Here is a 19,906-nt window from a genome sequence, read left to right on the forward strand (position 1 = left end):
GGCTAGGTTTGTTGATTGTTATTTTGGTTACTGTAATTATGTGGACTGGCAGGAAAAACGCTGTATTTATTCGTGCTTTTTATATATTTGTTTTTAAGACAAGTCAGTATGTGTGTGTTGATGGTGTGTGCAGTTGATTAAACATAGGATTACATCATATCTTAACAGGTGAAATGAATTATTGTGCTCTTTATAGGACGGGGGAGCCTGGTGGGCTGCCATCTATGGGGTTGAACAAGTCAGACATGACTGAAGTGACTTAGCAGCAGCATAGGTATGCTTTGAAAAGAAATGCCTCAGGTCCTAGAATTGATAATTGTATATTTATTGAGTGATTATTTATGCTAAGTGCAGACCTAGGCTCATTTACTTATGTTGTTCCAACTAAACTTCCAAGAAATCTGGGAAATAAGCATTATTTTACCCATATTACAGATAAGGAAACAAAGCTCTGAGATGTTCAGTTGTTTGCACAAGGTCACATACCTAATATTGACTGAAATAATATCAAAATAGTTTTATGTCTAAAATCAGTACTTCTAAAAAATAAGTAAAATCAGTACTTCTTTTTATTCCACTGGGAAAATTGCTTTGATTAAACCCAGTGAAATTGTTATGCTTCAAATATACTTGAAGGCCTTGGTCATTGTTTATTTTTCCTCCTGCTTCATGCTCCACTCACAAAGGGATTTGGACTGGGGATTCCCAAGATCACTTCTGTGTTTGGTGATTTGCTAAAAAGAAACACAAGACTCAGCATATAGTTGCACACATGGCTAAGATATATTATAATGAAAGGATAAAAAAGCAAGATAAGCAAAGCTCATGGCTCATGGGCAGTCTGGAGAAAACCCGACACTTTCAAAACTCCTCTCCTAGTGGAGGCACGGTAGATGCGCTTAATTCCTCCAGCAATGAGTTGCGACAGTGTGTGAGTCTGGTCTACAGAAAAGCTCATTAAAGACTCAGCACTCAATGCTTTTTGGTAATAGTTACAAAGGTACTCTGATTAGCACGCACCAAAATTCCACAAGGACAGTAAGTGTTCCGCGTAACCACATTGTTTGCATAATTTAGGCACAGTGAGATGTTCTTATCCTTTAAAGAAAGTTTTACAACAGAGTAGGGAAATTTAACCAATCAAGCTTCCAGATGTTGGTTAGGGGCCATGTTTATAAGAAGGCCTTGTAAAGTATAGCAATCTCAGGGCTAGTATGTTAATTCTCACACAGGATTCGAATAATGTTATTGAATGACCCCAAATTAAGCTATTATGTCATTTGTAATTCTTGAAATTAAATCAAAAAAGGAGTAAGGCTCATGCCTTGGAGTGCTGAAAGGGACTTGAAACATGTGAGAAATATATCAAAATGTCATTCATTTAGAGATTTTATTCCTTCCTTTATGTATTTATTCTCAAAGTATTTACTGAACACTTACTGTGTTAGGTAAGTTCCCCACAGCAAAGGAAAAGGACAGTTCTCTTTCCAATCCCAAAGAAAGGCAATATCAAAGAATGTTCAAACTACCATGCAAATGCACTCATCTCACACACTAGCAAGGTAATGCTCAACATTCTCCAAGCCAGGCTTCAACAGTACATGACCCGTGAACTTCCAGATGTTCAAGCTGGATTTAGAAAAGGCAGAGGAACCAGAGATCAAATCGCCAACATCCGTTGGATCATTGAAAAAGCAACAGAGTTCCAAAATAATATCTACTTCCACTTTATTAACCTTATCAAAGCCTTTGACTGTGTGGATCACAGCAAACTGTGGAACATTCTTAAAGAGATGGGAATAGCAGACACCTGATCTGCCTGCTGAGAAATCTGTATGCAGGTCAAGAAGCAGCAGTTAGAACTGGACATGGAACAACAGACTGGTTCCAAATCAGGCAAGGAGTACATCAAGTCGGTATATTGTCACCTTGCTTATTTAACTTCCATGCAGAGTACATCATGTGAAATGCTGGGCTGGATGAAGCACAAACTGGAATCAAGATTGCTGGAAGAAATATCAATAACCTCAGATATGCAGATGCTACCACCCTTATGGCAGAAAGCAAAGAGGAACTAAAAAGCCTCCTGATGAAAGAGGAGAGTGAAAAAGTTGGCTTAAAGCTCAACATTCAGAAAACGAAGATCATGGCATCTGGTCCCATCACTTCATGGGAAATAGATGGGGAAACAGTGTCAGACTTTATTTTGGGGGGCTCCAAAATCACTGCAGATGGTGACTGCAGCCAAGAAATTAAAAGACGTTTGCTCCTTGGGAGAAAAGTTATGACAAACCTAGATAGCATAATCAAAAACAGAAACATTACTTGACCAACAAAGGTCTGTCTAGTCAAAGCTATGATTTTTCCAGGAGTCATGTATGGATGTGAGAGTTGGACTATACAGAAAGCTGAGTGCCAAAGCATTGATGCTTTTGAACTGTGGTGTTGGAGAAAACTCTTGAGAGTCCCTTGGACGGCAAGAAGATCCAACCAGTTCATCCTAAAGGAAATCAGTCCTGAATATTCATTGGAAGGACTGATGCTGAAGTTGAAACTCTAATACTTTGGCCACCTGATGCAAAGAACTGACTCATTGGAAAAAACCCTGATTCTACAAAGATGGAAGGTGGGAGGAGGAGACAGCAGTGGATGAGATGGTTGGATGGTATCACCGACTCGATGGACATGAGTTTGAGGAAAATCCGGGAGTTGGTGATGGACAAGGAGGCCTGGCATGCTGTAATCCATGGAGTTGCAAAGAGTCAGACACGACTGAGCAACTGAACTGAACTGTGTTAGGTGACATCAGAGAATAGTGATGAAGATCATAGGCTCTGTATCCAGATGCCTGGGTTTAAATTCTAGCACTGCCATTCATAAGTTACATGACCTTTGGCAAGTTTCTTAACTTTTCTGTGGTCGGGTTTTCTTATCTGTATCCTAGGTGCCACCTTGTAAGATTAGGGAAGGTAAGAAGCTGTCTGGTACTTGGTAACTAAAGAGAACAACATAGATGGTAGAGGCAAACAAGTATGGGATTATCTTAAAGAGTGATCGCTGCTTCAGTGGGTGAAATTTGACATGCTTTGAGAGCACATGGGAGAAACTGTGTACAGTTTGGAGGAAGGTCTTAGCTTAAGTGAAGGTCTTAGCTTAAGGCCTGTTTCATAGCAGGTCAAAGGAACATCACAGTTAGAAGGCATTGGGTAGAGAGATTGGTCTGTTTGAATAAAAAATAATAAGTGGTATGTCTGGAAGATAGATGAACTTGTAGAGACAAGCAGAGACCATATAGTGAAGAGTCTTACCAGTCCTGTTAGGAAATTTTTACTTGGCATGAGGATAATGAGACATCCTAGGAGAACCAGTGCCTTTTGGAAACAAGTCAGCATGACCCTCATAGAACTTTCTTCTAGAACTTTCTTACATAGTGCTTTCTTACTAAAGATTGCATTGGCAGCTTCTCTTTTCAAAAGACAGTCCTGACTCCTCTTTCTCTGCACTTCTCTCTGGGTAGAGGTCAGGAACATTCTGGGCTGAGTTGAGACAATTTTAGGGACTGCCAACAATAGATCAGATCAGTTTCAATCTGCCTCATCCTATGAGAAGTATGCATGTGAAAATAACAGAAGGACAGAATGGGGAAGTTTTATTTTATTCATGTCTAGCAAAGGAAGCCAAGGAAGCCACCTCTAAGCACTAATACATTAGTGCTCACTGAACTGAGGCAGAGTGCAGCCCTAGACTGAAGCCCAGTGGAAGGTCATTTCCATGTGTTATGGGAAGGTGCTCATTCTGCAGTTTCTTGGCTTCCTACATTTTTTGACTGATGGTTTATTCCTCCCAGTTATTAGTATCTCTTAAAACTTTGTTATTTGCTTTTTCAATCTTTTTTTCACACACAAATGCATACAGGAAATGATTTATAATGAGAGCACCAGCTATAATAATGGGTCTGTCGTTGTTTGTGGGGTAAAGGGAAATGGAAATTAGTAATTTCCTGCTGCTTTTGCTGATTTTACTTTGGTAATAATGCCACTTTATGTGAGATACATGTTTCCATTTGGCTCTAAGTGAAAATATCATCTTAAGCTAATTTTATACAACATATAACCATTAAACTAAATTTTCTGATTGCTTTTTAGTGTGAGGCCACTGTAGTACTTCTTAGACAAAAGGGTTCTCAGCCAAACCCCCACATTTTACAGAGGTCCTTTATGTTTTTCTGTCTGTCACATTTATGGAGGGATATACAAGCACCTCTGTCACAAGCAGTTGGCATAGAGAAGCCTACTGTGCCAAGCATTTCATCTCATGTTCAGCACTGGCCAGCCAGGGTAAATCGTCTCCGTACCTTTTGCCCCATGTCTTTGAAATAAAAGGTAGTTGAGTAAATACAGTGAATGTTCGTGAGTTGGTCTGCTGCCGACAGTGCAGATGGACCTTGCTTCAAAGACTGGAGCGATGGAAGCACTTTAATAGATAAAAGGCAAATCAATTTAAGTGTCAGCTTTCCCTCTGTTTTCATGAACATGAAAGATCTTGCATAGTGAAGAAAGTTTCCCATACAAATGTCTGTATTCCGGTTGCTTATTCTAATGCGTGTTTCTCATGAATAGCACAGTTTTGGCAACCATTGCATATGGCATCTGAGGAACATTTTGTAGGTCTATACCTCGCTGCCTGATGTGGAAACCAATAGCTATAGAAGACTATTGAAATAAAGTAACGTTAACATTTAGTTCCTCAGTTGTACTAGCCGCATTTCAGGTGCTCATTCTGCACACATGGCTAGTGGCTAGGATACGGATGACGCACTTATGGGACAGTTCCATCATGGCAGTTGTGTTGAACCACACTTGCCTAGATGTAATGTGTATTTCAGTTCTTTATCAGTGCTGTATGCTGGCACCTGTATAGACACTGCATGCTAGAATCATTAATATGAATAGTTAGAATTAAGTATTTAATTTTCTTGTAAGTTTTAAATATCTAGGCATGTGTTATGTTGGCCTCCCTCTGTGCTTTTCCCCAGAGCCTCACAAATAGCAGCTGAGGTCCAGAGGCCCTTGTCCTTTCTTAAGATGACCTGTATATTAGGAATACTGATTTCTGTGGGTCTTTTGCTAATTGCACTATTCTGAAATCTTTGGCCATGTGTGAACTGGATCCACGATGACAGTGAGTGGAAACATAACCACTTGAAACTGTAATTTTGTTGTACAACTCACCTGATAAATAATTTCAATGCTACAGATAATCTTTCATTAAATATATGTTAGTAATCGGTGTGCTAAGACATTCTGGCATGGCTTGGTGAGATCCGTGTTATGTTAGTGCCTCTTGGGTTTGCTAATCATATTCCATATTGTGACCATTGAAGATGGCAGAATATAATTTCCACTTGACTTTGATTTTAGGGCGGTGAGTATTGCAGGAACTTAGAGATGGATTCCATTTTATTTCATGATTAATTCTCTCACTTTCTTTCCAACACCACGCAAACACACACACGAAATTGCACTTTTTCTGTAAAGGAAGAAAAGATATTTGGCTGTAGGAATGACTGACTGACAATGTCATGGTCTCTGCGGTGTGTCTGTCACGTGATCTTTAGCTTGCTTTAAATCCTATTGTATGGTTTTTACCCTAAGAGAACATCTCAGCATGCAAGTTTCATAGAGGGGTTTGTTTGGGGGAAATAATACCAACAAGTCTGAAATCTTTACATCAAGTGATGAATTTTTTCCCTTCCACTAAGACCATGAGGACCTATCAAATAGGAAAAATTTTTTGTTCTTGTTGTTTTGTTAGAGACCTAAACACCCTCCGTGTATTTAAGGAAACCTATAGAAAGACTCTGATGCCGGGAGGGATTGGGGGCAGGAGGAGAAGGGGATGACAGAGGATGAGATGGTTGGATGGCATCATCGACTCAATGGACATGGGTTTGGGTGAACTCCGGGAGTTGGTGATGGACAGGGAGGCCTGGCGTGCTGTGATTCATGGGGTCGCAAAGAGTCGGATGCGACTGAACTGAACTGATAGAATGTGATTCTTCTTTAGATTTTTAAATCTTCCCCTGCAAGTATACTTAATTTTTTTTCCAAAATGAAAGGGAAGAATTAAAACTCTTTTAAGTTTTAGTAAAACTAAAGATGTTCAGCTTTTCAAAAGAACCATGAAAAGGACTAGAAGCAAAGGTGGTCAATATTTTAGGGGAAATTGCATTACATTGTTTACATTTATAACACAGGCTTTTGGTTTTGTTTATGGAACATTTCCATACAAGGCTCATTGATTCTCAGACTGCTGAATCACAAAGCAGCTGCTTCTATTAGAAGCACAGTTATTTAACTTACTACTGATTACCTCATAAGTACATAATTTCTCAGTCACAGTCTCTGGTATATATTTCTTTCTCTTCAGGTCATCTTTAATGGGGCAGAAAAGCTCTTCCCATAACTTGCCCATCAATGTGGCGATATTTTGATGTCATTTGTCCCTGTTTATCATCTCTATTAGGAGGCTTCTTTTCTAAGAGAGAAGAGGTATTTGTTGTGCCAGTTCAAATCATCTCTGGGCCAACATTCTCTTAATTTTTAAAATTTGGAAAAACAGAATTAGAACTGCCATAGCATTTGTTTTGGTGTTGAAGTGGGGATGGGATAGGAGACTACTAGCAAATTGCTTTGTAAGTGCTTAATGATAACACTAATAAAAATTTTAACAATATTGCAAACACTCATTAACTAGACAGGGCAATGCTTCTGTAAAACTATGATTCATCTCCTTGTTCTGAAATGATTCACGATGGCAATGATTTTGGGTGAATTGTCCATTGTGATACAAATTTTGGATCCATGACTTCATTAATTGTAAGTTTCTATGTTAGATTGTCTGGCATCATTACACTGATTTGCATAGACTGAAGAACACCTTCAAAAGTTTGCTTGCATTTCCTCTAATGTGGCAGGTAGGTCATTCTCTGTCCCAATGGAAAAGATGAATCCACTGCAATGGCAGAAAGCCCTGGAGTGGCTAAGGTACCATTTGGGGGTAGAAGGCAATGGCACCCCACTCCAGTACTCTTGCCTTGAAAATGCCATGGACGGAGGAGCTTGGTGGGCTGCAGTCCATGGGGTCACTAAGAGTCAGACACGACTGAGAGACTTCACTTTCACCTTTCACTTTCCTGCATTGGAGAAGGAAATGGCAACCCACTCTGGTGTTCTTGCCTGGAGAATCCCAGGGACGGGGAGCCTGGTGGGCTGCCGTCTATGGGGTCACACAGAGTCGGACACAACTGAGGCAAATTAGCAGCAGCAGCAGGATATTTTTTGGAGAAGGCAATGGCACCCCACTGCAGTACTCTTGCCTGGCAAATCCCATGGATGGAAGAGCCTGGTAGACTGCAGTCCATGGGGTCGCTAAGAGTCAGACACAACTGAGAGACTTCACTTTGACTTTCCACTTTCATGCGTTGGAGAAGGAAATGGCAACCCACTCCAGTGTTCTTGCCTGGAGAATCCCAGGACAGCAGAGCCTGGTGGGCTGCTGTCTATGGGGTCGCACAGAGTTGGACACGACTGAGGCAGCTTAGCAGCAGGATATGAAGGCTTTGGACATGAAGGCTAGGCTCTGAATGATGAGGGGATTGAGATGTTCCAACTCTACTTTCAGAGGAAATTGTTAGGGAGAACATTAGCTTTGAAACCAGGGGAATCTAAGTTTCAGTCTCAGCTCTGTCATTCAGGAGCCTGTGGATTATTAGAGCACACAGCATGTGTAAGATAGCGATTGGTGGTGGTGATGGTGAGGGTGGTTGTAATTATAGTGTGATGTGCTGTGCTTAGTCACTTCAGTTGTGTCCAGCTCTTTGTAACCCAGTGGACTATAGCTCGCCAGGCTCCTCTGTCCATGAGATTATCCAGGCAAGAATACTAGAGTGGGTTGCCATGCCTCTTCCAGGGGATTTTTCTGACCCAGGGATTGAACTCACGTCTCTTATGTCTCCTGTATTGGCAGGTGGGTTCATTAAGACTAGCACCACCTGTGAAGCCCATTATTTCTGGCACCATCTTCTCTTCCATAATATGCTGTATCCCTGCTGACTTAATCTTTTAAACTTTTTACTTCCTTATTGGAGGACAGTAACATCTACTCGATAGGGTCAAATTAAAGTGAGAATTGAAATTTGGAACCTAGTAGGGGACAGTCAGTGGCTGGAGGGCATTGCACTAGATTCAGCTGTGTGCTTCTGCTCACTGTCAGTTCTTGACTCCAGCCTGTACTTGTGAGCATCTCCTCCCCTAAACTCCCTGATATGTATACACGTATATCCATGTGTTGTTCAGCTACAGCCTATGGAGACTTTGTGAAAAGGACATTCTTGATAACATATGAATTCAAAATCCCCTGGAGGAGGCATGGCAACACAGTCTAGATCAAAGAATCCATTGACTGATTCTGCAAAACCGTTATTCCTTTTTATAATTCCGTTGGGATGTGGTAAGTAAAGGCTAGAATTTGAAATATGAAAGAGAAGAGCTAAACACCTTAACTCTTCAAAATTCATAAGTGAAACACAAAGACAGAGTGTTTCATTGTTATCAATTATTCATTGATTCTTAAAAGTAATAATAAACATCCTCGAGGCTGCTGTGCAGCATGAGCTCAGGGCTAGGGCAGTGGCAACATAAAGACGTAATAAATAGAATTGATACTCAATTCTATGTAACTATAGATTCTATGTAACTAATAAAACAATGTAAAAAATATGTAACTAATAAAACAAACTACATAACTGAGCAGAAAAGATGCCTTTTAAAAGGGACTAAAATTGTCTCCTTTGGGTTTGAAAAAGTGTATTTCTCCCCATGGAAATTGTTGTGAACCAAAATAGCACATACTAATAGTTATCATTTACAGAGGACCCACTATGTAATGATGCTTTTTATTTCTAATCCCTATGGCAACCTTGCAAAGCAGATTTCATTATCCCTATGTTCCTGATGAGGAAATTGAGCTTGGGAAGGGTCATATACTTGTCTGAGGAAAATTTTACAAAGCTACTAGGAAAACAATTATGTTTGGAATGTCTCAGATGTCACTCTTACTAGATCCTTTGTCATTCTATCCATAATGACATAGTAATATGTCCTCTTATTAATCAAGTAATGCAGATGATATTCAGGTACTTAAGTATTTATCTTTCAAGAACCAGAAAAGAATGATTATGGATTCTTATATGTGGTGTTATGGATTAGGATGTGTGGTTCTTGATGTTTGTGCTGGGCACTGTGGCAGGCATTGAAATGAAAAAATAAAACACATTTCATTACCTTCCAGGATTCACAATCTAGGGCAAAGATGCCAGACAGTGGGTCCAAAGACAGTTCTTCTCCCTTCTGGTTCCAATAGTAGACAGAGCTTGAATGCAGGTCAAGTAAGCTTCTCAACAGTTCTCTCTCAATATTGATTCTAGGCAACCTCTAACCATTGATTAAAATTAGCATACAACAGAAACAAAACGAGCTTGTCACTCTTCTCTTAGAGAATACGTATAATTGGTCACTTGCAACATACTGTGACAGGCTTAGTGAAGAGCTGTGAATAGTTGTGTCTCTAGAACTGTGGGTCACTATGGATTCCCAAAGGACAGGATGATCACTTCTCACTCTAGACATTGGGAGAGAGCAAACAGAGAAAGCTTCACACAGATTATCTTCAGGGATGGTAGAGTTATCACAAGGAATGAGATGAGTGATTTAGGCAGTGGTCAAAGAATGGAGGGATTTATAGATTACTCTAAGGGGTTTTGATTCTATCTTGTAAGTAAAGGATTTTCTAGAAGATTTTATAAAAGGAGTAAACCAATCAGGAAAACCTTATAAAAAAAAGGGCAAGATTCACAGGAATATGACTGAGTGATGAACCTTGAAATACTGCAATCCATCTTGGGAAAAGTAGGTGAAGACCTAGATTAGAACAATAAAGTCAGTAATAGAGACTGGAGGCATGATTGGAAAGCAATCTACAGAGTTTATATACGTATAGATCTGATAAACAGTGATTTAGATATAGTGAAGGATGATGTGATTGAGAAAGTAATACCTAGGATAACTTTTGATTTCTGATTTGGGCTAATGAGTTGACAGGAAGAACAGTGAGGTTTAAGAGAGAGTCAGTGATTTCAATGGGAAAAACTACAAGAGCATTACTTTCTGTTATACAGGAATATTTTTTTTTGGGGGGGGGGGGTGTTAAAAGACAGGTAACTGTAAGGCAAACTTTAGAATATTCTCATTGATATATTCAAAATTTAATTTTGATGGCAAACATAAGTAAATTTTGCATGCTACTCATCTTTATTTTTATATCCTTTATTTATTGGTAAAAGTTAAAATCTGTAGAGACTTGAAGTTTATTGATTCAAGACTGAGTATGGAACTCCTTAGAGGCAATGATTATTACAGAATCAGGTGTGTTTTTCTTCATGAATACCAGGGATCATTGTGTTCTTCCCTGTGGATATCCATTTCCACTCTGGTTTAGGTCGCCTTTAGCTTTCTGGGTTATCATGACTCCAAGTAGACAACTCAATAAGTTTTTCTTACTGGGGCATTCAGTCATGCCAAATTCATCAAGGAGAGTTTACAGAAATCTTTTATTCTTTGCTTTTATTTGAAAAACACTGAACACGCAAATAGAAATCACCAAAACTCTAATCAAAAGTGGAAATATTATGAAATTGGTGATCCTCATTTATTATGGTCTGACCACAGTGGATGTTCCAAGTAGCGCCTAGAAAAAATCCATTATATGGAATATCTTGTGTGTAGCGAGGGATGTTGGCTAGAACAGTCTGCATTTGAGTTGTATGGTAGCTCTTGATTGTATCTGAATCTTTTTACCTCTTGTGATGGTAAAACTGTGTGTTTGTGTGTATACCCATGAGCACATGCACATTGGAACTTGATTTTTTTCAGAGAACTTCATCTATGTGTTTATGGAGAGGAAGGACCACTGAAAATTCCTACTATTTAGAAAACATTTCCACTATTTTCCTGACTTGAAGATAAAGATGACATTGAGTAGTTTTACTAATCCTTTGCTTTTGTGAAGACTCGTGTTAGAATTCCTTGATTTACTTATTTATATTAATTTTGTTTATTTAGACTGTATTATACAACACAGAGACAATTTAACTATTGGAGAGAGTCATTAGTTCTGCTCAACCTATACGAGAATTACTGAGTGTCTGCTTTTCAAATAATATTCTTCCACTTGCCTGGTGGTCTGAATAAGCCTGTTTTTTTGTTTTGTTTTGTTTTGTTTTTTGTTTGTTTTTTAAACAGCCTAAGCTCAGAGAGCTTTGGATCCAATTGTTAAGACAAGAGATGTAGTGTTAATGCTATAAGAAATCTTATATTGGTCTTCAACTTATTGTAGATGTAGACAAGGTTTTTTTTTTTTTTAATCATCTAAGTTAAAGGCTATGGTTTTTCCAGTGGTCGTGTACGGATGTGAAAGTTGGACTGTGAAGAAGGCTGAGTGCTGAAGAATTGATGCTTTTGAACTATGGTGTTGGAGAAGACTCTTGAGAGTTCCTTGGACTGCAAGGAGAGCCAACCAGTCCATTCTAAAGGAGATCAGTCCTGGGTGTTCTTTGGAAGGAATGATGCTAAAGCTGAAACTCCAGTACTTTGGCCACCTCATGTGTAGAGTTGACTCATTGGAAAAGACTCTGATGCTGGGAGGGATTGGAGACAGGAGGAGAAGGGGACGACAGAGGATGAGATGGCTGGATGGCATCACTAACTCAATGGATGTTGAGTTTGGGTGAACTCCGAGAGTTGGTGAGGGACAGGGAGGCCTGGCGTGCTGCGATTCATGGGGTCACAAAGAGTCGGACAAGACTGAGCGACTGAACTGAACTGAAGTTTTATCATCTTCAAAATGAGAGAGTTAGGCGAAGTAATTTTGGACCAAGTGTTCTGAAATGTTTTCCCAATGATAATAATCACAATTTTCAACCTTATTGATTGTGAAGTGGATGAAAGAGAAAAATGCAGTTTCAGAAATTGAAGAGAACACTGGTTGGACTTGAAAAACCATTCATCAGATTTGGTTGCTTTTAATAAAGGAAGAAACCATGTGAGTTGATAGAATTCTGTACCAGAGGATAGCTTCTGAGTTTGGGCTTTGATTTCCTTCCCTCCACTTCTACTCTCACATGGAACTCATGAGTATCAGTTTGATATCAGTTTGATGTAGTGATCTTCCAGACTGAGTGTGCTTCAGGACAATCTCAGCTCTAATGGACCCTTACCCAACTAACTTTGTCATGGTGGGGGAGGGGGGAAGAGTATGGGGCACGTTGTAAGAAGTTGTAGAAATTTTGGAAGAGGGAGGGGATAGAATTTTTGTTTAGAGGACAGAACTAGAATTTCATGCAATTTCTGTTCTATCATCAACTATTAATAAACACAGTGAAAAGAGATTAAAGATGAGGGAAAATGATAGGATGAATAAACAAATGAATATGAATTTATCAGTTATTTTTTTGCAGTTTGTGGCATTATGTTTATCACCTGGGTTTGGTTTTCTTTTATTATTATTCTTTTCTCAATACTTAAATGGTTTCCCTGGAAGAATTGTATGATAAATAGCAACAGATACATGGTCTAGAATTTGGATCTGTTGTAAAAGCATCTCCCAAATTGGTTGAGTTACTTACTTGTCTATGACCTGTTTCTCTTGAGTATCCTTTTAGTTATTGTTTTCTTTTCTGCCTTATTATGACCATGGGTGAGAGTGAATTTAGACTTGCAACGTATGGTTGTTTACACCAGAAGATTATAAGGACCAGTTCTGAATAGAACATGTTTTATTTCCATTAAGTGCATGTTCTTTTTGTTTGCTGAGTTTTGTATTTGTGTTTAAACTGTCCTTAAAAATCTGCTGTGCATTTCCAGGGGTGGAAAACATGCTTTTATATGTAGTAAGTCTGGCTAAGGTTTGGGGATGAGTTTTGTTCTTCATTTTTTGCTCTCTGTCTCAGAAATAACAAAACCTAACTGTTATTCTCCCCAGTTCTATCATATTGTTGCACTTAGTAGACAAGAAGGTGTTCCTATGTTTTAAATAGAATTGAAATCTACATGGCTGTGTAATTTTACACAGCCAATCCACTTCATAATGTCAAAACACTTTTATTTCTGCATGGAAGATTTTTCTACCTTGGTCTCATTAATGTTGCACCTGTTTCTTTAACTGATGGAGTGCTAAATAGAATCCAGAGAGAATCTTTATAAGTATAGTGAATTTGGTTTGAACTAATTGAGAAATTATGAATTATTTTTAAGATTTGACCTAGACTTAAGGTAACTTTTGCACTATTGACACTAAAAAGCTCTGTGAAGCAATTTAAAATAAATCAAAAGATTGCAGACAAGCAAATACTTTCTTTTGATTTTTTCATTTATAACTTTAAAGTTTTCTGGGTATATAAGTAAATCATACTACTTATAAATTCTTAAATAAAAAGCAAGAATAAATAATTGTGTATAATCCTACCAAAGAGGAAAAGCCACTCTTAAATGTTTAAACTCAAGTCCTTTTGTTTAAAAATAATATACTTCATATTATTTTTAAGTGCTATGTTGTTACATAAAATATTCCATACAACACTTTAAATGTCTACATAATTATATATATAAAAGTTTATTAGATCAGCTTATTATAAGATCTTTAAGCTGATATCGAATTGTTTATAGTTATTAATTTTAGATGAATGATTATATGTAAGAAAAGTAATGCTGAGCACTTATTAAAGTCCATGCTCTATTCTTTATTCCACTAATTTTAGCCTCCTAATAATCCCATGAAGGAGATGATATAATTGTCCCCCTTTTAAAAAGGAAATGACTTAGGGTTAGAGATTTTTTGTAACTTGATAAAAGTAGCTCAGCTAAGTGTGAATTTAACCTTTGTGCTGCCAGACTCCAAAGTCCATGTCTCCAATTACTGCACCCTGTGCCTGCCAGTGCAGGAGACATAAGAAATTCAGGTTCGATCTCTGGGTCAGGAAGATCCTCTGAAGAAGGATATGGCAACCCCTCCAGTATTCTTGCCTGGAGAATCCCATGGACAGAGGAGCCTGGTGGTCTGCAGCCATGGGGTCACAAAGAGTCAGACATGAGTGGTCATCTGAGCATGCAACACATCTGACTTCACAATCTGTAGTCCTAACCAATAGGGAAAATTGGGATGACCACTGTTCCTTTATATTTCAGTGCAACTTATGTGGACAAATGTTATATAAAGGAAAAGAAACCTCAGCGTTAGAGGTTTTTTTTTTTCATTATGTGTAACTGTGGGCATTTGAAAATTAATTATTTTTGCAGTATAGTTGCTTTATAATGTAGATTGTTTCTACTGTACAGCAACATGAATCAGCCATGCATATACATATAACCCCTCCCTTCTGGACTTTATTCCTGCACAGGTCACCAATCATGGACATTTGTTAATCTCTGAAATTCAATGCCATTGCTTTTCACATTGGACTCATAGTTCCTGCTTCCTGGTCATTTTGTGAGAATGCCTCTTGTTCACTACTTCAGCCCTCAGAGGCTAGGGACAGAGTTCAATGTTCATGAAGCAATAATGAATACAGATGTACTTGATGCTTGGATCTACACAGGTTAATTATTTGTTTCATATCAGCCCACTTCATATTTGTGCTCTAAATTTCTGAAATCTTTACATATCTTTTACCCCTAAACTATTTCAAGAAAATCTTTTTGTTCCTTTGGTATCAGAATCTAGCAATCTTTCCTGTAGAGAAAATAGTTTTGATTGCCCAGGGTCTGGTCCCTTGTCAATATAAATGACTTTTGAATTATTTTCTCTTTAGCTCAACAAACTCATTGGACTCAGTTTTCTGCTTAAAAAGATTTGGAAATGCCTACCATTGAGTCAGTGTGATCTTGCTTATTAATCTTATCATTTCTAAGTTAGAAATGTTGAATCAAGGCTAATCTTCATAATTCATAGTCTTAAAATTTCCTATCCTTTGGGAACATCTGTTTATGTTCTTTTGCAGCTTTAACAATATCCTTCCCATTTGTATAGTGAGGCTTAGCATGAAGTGATCAGGTCTAAAAAGTATTAGGCAGAGGGTGTTAGCCATAGGTGTGCTTTTTTGACATTTATCTTGAATGTGAACTCTAGAAAAATAGAATGTGAATTCTAAAGATTCAATGGAGCTTTTTGACAGACATGTATCTAGGCTTGATAGAGCATCAAGCAGACTGGACAAAAGATGAATTTTCATTAAGAGAAAATAGCTTTTTTATTGGGCTGACCAGGTGGCATTTGTGGTGAAGAACCTGCCTGCCAATGCAGGAGATGCAAGAGACATGGGTTCGATTCCTGGGTTGGGAAGCTCCCCTGGAGAAGATAAGTTACAAGATTTACTTGTATTGAAAGTAAATACGATAGCAAAATCACAAAGCAAGAACAATGGAGAAAAAGTGTGTATGTGCCTATGCAGTAATTCCAATATTTGATTTCATTCAAAAAGGATAGGTATGCAAAGTTAAATAGAGGTAGATGAAGATTTATATACATTAAAGATTAAATGCAATGGGAAAAGAACAGTAGGAAAGGCAAGCAAAGAAATAAATGTAGAAAAAATATAATAGGTTTAAAAAAGTTAAAAATTAAAATTATAAAAAAGTGAAAAAAAAAAAGGGGAAGAAGAAAGAAAAAAGGGAAAAAAAAGGAAAACTCCTCAGAACTGCAAAAGCCCTATGTAGAGGCAGGGGTTTATAACAACAATAGAAAATGTGACTGAATAGACATATACATATACACCCATGAGCATACTGAAGAAATTATTTACAGGGCAACAGTGGAGAAACAGACATAGAGAATAGACTTATGGACATGGGGAGAGGGCAGGAGAGGGTGAGATATATGGAAAGAATAACAAGGAAACTTACATTGCCATATGTAAAATAGATAGCCAACAGGAATTTGCTCTATGGCTCAGGAAACTCAAACAGGCACTCTGTATCAACCTAGAGGGGTGGGGTGGGGAGAGAGATGGGAAGCAGGTTCAAAAGGGAGGGGACATATGTATACCTATGGCTGATTCATGTTGAGATTTGACAGAAAACAGCAAAATTCTGTAAAGCAATTAGCCTTCAATAAAAAATAATTAAAAAAAAGATAGGTAACTATTAAACATTTTCTTGATCATACTCAAAAATAAGCCCAAAGAAGAAGGGAAGACTAGGTCATGCAAATCAAACAGCATCCTATAGTTTCTTTATAAATCATTGCTGAGGTCACAGTTGATCCAAATGTTAAAAGGTTCTTTTCATGGTTCAGAAGCTGATAAACTGAATAGATTCTTAACAGTTAACCTAGGAATCCAACTTCCCCTTTATAAAATTAACCTGAGGATTCATCTTTTTAACCAAAAAGAACACATTGAAAAATGAACTCTAGTAGCAAAATAAACTCTGAAGCTGGAGTTTGCATTTGAGTAAGTGTAAATGTATAACTTTGAGCCATATAAAAATAAATGATTATGTGTATTTCATTTATGTAGAATTTCATAAATACTGAGCACGACCTGCATGTCTGACACATGCTAGACTGAATACATTTTAAAATGATTAAACCGTGATTTCTGTAGATGCTGCTTTGGGATTGCCTTTAGAATATAAAATAGAGAGATTTCAGAATAAAACTCTAAAACATACTTTAAAAGAATATGTGGGAATGTGGAGGTAAAACCCATATTTATTCAATTACTTATCCAAAAATCATCCGTTGAATACCTACTATATGCCAGGTACTGTATTAGACACTAGGAATATTGTGGGAAGTGAAATAGGCAAGGTTTCTTACCTCCTGGGATTTACATAGTGTGAGAAAAGAGAGAGGATAAACACATAATTCAGAATGTACCAGATAATCTTAAGAACTGTTAAGAACAAAATAGAGGTGATAGAGAGTATCTTGGGTGGCTCCTCTGGATCTCATGCTAATAGGCTTTTAGAGGCAGTGTCTGTGAAGCTAAGTGAGCCGAATAAAGATTGAGAAGCAGAGTATTTCATGCTGAAAGGATGGTTGGCTAAATGTCCTAACCTGAAAATTAGCTGTGTGCTCTGGGATCACTGTGGTTGAGGTACAGTGAGTAAAAGGGAACAGGGAGCAGGTGAGATTGGGGACATGTGCAGGAACATTCTTCTTAATAGAAATCATATCACCAAGGCCAGGAAAGGGAGTTTGAATTTAATTCTAAGTGCTGGTGAAAAACCATTGGAATAATTGACTCTGGGAAAGGCCACATTCTAATTTATGCTCTAAGAAGATCAGTCTGGCTGCTGTACAGAGAATGGACTTGAGGGGTTTGTTAGTACAGAATGGAAGCAGTTATTATGGGCATTAAGTAAGGGAGCAATGAAAACACCATTTCTAAGCAGGATAGACTCAGGCTTCACTGTCTTAATTCTAAGTAGTGGAGGGCTCTGCAGAAGAGAGAAATCCAAATGTTTATTTCTTAATAAACTTTTATGTACTGCTGCTATATTGACAATACTGGTCAACACATTCAGTTCAGCTCAGTTGCTCAGTCGTGTCTGACTCCTTGCAACCCCATGAATCGCAGCACGCCAGGCCTTCCTGTCCATCACCAACTCCCGGAGTTCACTCAAACTCATGTCCCTTGAGTCGGTGATGCCATCCAGCCATCTCATCCTCTGTCGTCCCCTTCTCCTCCTGACCCCAATCCCTCCCAGCATCAGGGTCTTTTCCAACGAGTCAACTCTTCGCATGAGGTGGCCAGAGTATTGGAGTTTCAGCTTTAGCATCAGTCTTTCCAATGAACACTCAGGGCTGATCTCCTAAAGAATGGACTGGTTGGATCTCCTTGCAGTCCAAGGGACTCTCAAGAGTCTTCTCCAACACCACAGTTCAAAAGCATCAATTCTTCGGCGCTCAGCCTTCTTCACAGTCCAACTCTCACATCCATACATGACCACTGGAAAAACCATAGACTTGACTAGACGGACCTTAGTTGGCAAAGTAATGTCTCTGCTTTTTAGTATGCTATCTAGGTTGGTCATAACTTTCCTTCCAAGGAGTAAGCATCTTTTAATTTCATGGCTGCAGTCACCATCTGCAGTGATTTTGGAGCCCAAAATAATAAAGTCTGACACTGTTTCCCCATCTATTTCCCATGAAGTGATGCAACCAGATGCCATGATCTTCGTTTTCTCAATGTTGAGCCTTAAGCCAAATTTTTCACTCTCCGCTTTCACTTTCATCAAGAGGCTTTTTAGTTCCTCTTCACTTTCTTCCATATGGGTGGTGTCATCTGCATATCTGAGGTTATTGATATTTCTCCTGGCAATCTTGATTCCAGCTTGTGCTTCTTCCAGTCCAGTGTTTCTCATGATGTACTCCGCACATAAGTTAAATAAGCAGGGTGACAATATACAGCCTTGATGTACTCCTTTTCCTATTTGGAACTAGTCTGTGGTCCAGTTTTAACTGTTGCTTCCTGACCACCGTATAGGTCTCTCAAGAGGCAGGTCAGTTGGTCTGGTATTCCCAGCTCTTTCAGAATCTTCTGTAGTTTATTGTGATCCACACAGTCAAAGGCTTTGGCATAGTCAATAAAGCAGAAATAGATGTTTTTCTGGAACTCTCTTTTTCGATGATCTGGCGGATGTTGGTAATCTGATCTCTGTTTCCTCTGCCTTTTCTAAAACCAGCTTGAATATCTGGAAGTTCACAGTTCACATATTGCTGAAGCCTGGCTTGGAGAATTTTGAGCATAACTTTACTAGTGTGTGAGATCGGTGCAATTGTGAGGTAGTTTGAGCATTCTTTGGCATTGCTTTTCTTTGGGATTTGAATGAAAATATAAACACAAAAAAGAAAAAGTGACCTTCATTGCCCTCAAGGAATTGACAGGACAGCAAGAGACAAATATCATTTGAACAAGTTTTTCTATTACAGATAGAGAAATAGGAAGTGTGAGAGAATTTCCTCTAAGATGGGCAACCAAGGGAATGGCTTTGCTGCTACTTAAATGATGGAAGAAAGGGGATGAAGGAGAGACAGGAATGAGGCAGTGTCTGCTGTCAGACTGGAACTTAGATTTTTAGAGGGTTTTGATCACTCCAAAATACTGCAGATAGTGATTGCAGCCATGAAATTAAAAGATGCTTACTCCTTGGAAGGAAAGTTATGACCAACCTAGATAGCATATTCAAAAGCAGAGACATTACTTTGCCAACTAAGGTCCGTCTAGTCAAGGCTATGGTTTTTCCTGTGGGCATGTATGGATGTGAGAGTTGGATGAAGAAGGCTGAGCGCCGAAGAATTGATGCTTTTGAACTGTGGTGTTAGAGAAGACTCTTGAGAGTCCCTTGGACTGCAAGGAGATCCAACCAGTCCATTCTGAAGGAGATCAGCCCTGGGATTTCTTTGGAAGGAATGATGCTAAAGCTGAAACTCCAGTACTTTGGCCACCTCATGCGAAGAGGTGACTCATTGGAAAAGACTCTGATGCTGGGAGGGATTGAGGGCAAGAGGAGAAGGGGACGACAGAGGATGAGATGGCTGGATGGCATCACTGACTCAATGGACATGAGTCTGAGTGAACTCCAGGAGTTTGTGATGGACAGGGAGGCCTGGCATGCTGCGATTCATGGGGTCGCAAAGAGTTGGACACGACTGAGCAACTGAACTGAACTGAACTGATCACTCCACATCTAGTGGCGGAAGGACATAAGGGAGGGAGGCAGGAGTCCTGACTTCCTGATGAGGGATTGTGACCTGGAGACGGGGATCTGACCTGATAGATTAGTACATG

The 19,906-nt window shown here is 38.8% G+C and overlaps 1 protein-coding gene across 10 annotated transcripts in view; it reads left to right on the forward strand.

Annotated features, from left to right (window-relative positions):
- The window catches only part of LOC129649902 (histone H2B 1/2-like), a 251,629-nt gene that overhangs the window by 24,521 nt on the left and 207,202 nt on the right, over positions 1-19,906 (forward strand). For 3 of the 10 annotated variants that reach the window (XR_008713411.1, XR_008713414.1, XR_008713412.1), the window contains one exon: positions 11,514-13,464. The exons of the other annotated variants lie outside the window; for them this stretch is intronic. The gene's annotated coding sequence lies outside the window, so the exon portion shown is untranslated. Of the gene's footprint in view, positions 1-11,513; positions 13,465-19,906 lie in introns of those variants that run through there. 10 annotated transcript variants of the gene reach the window in all.

The sequence above is a fragment of the Bubalus kerabau genome, chromosome 4, assembly GCF_029407905.1.
Source record: "Bubalus kerabau isolate K-KA32 ecotype Philippines breed swamp buffalo chromosome 4, PCC_UOA_SB_1v2, whole genome shotgun sequence".
Classification (NCBI taxonomy): Eukaryota; Metazoa; Chordata; class Mammalia; order Artiodactyla; family Bovidae; genus Bubalus; species Bubalus kerabau.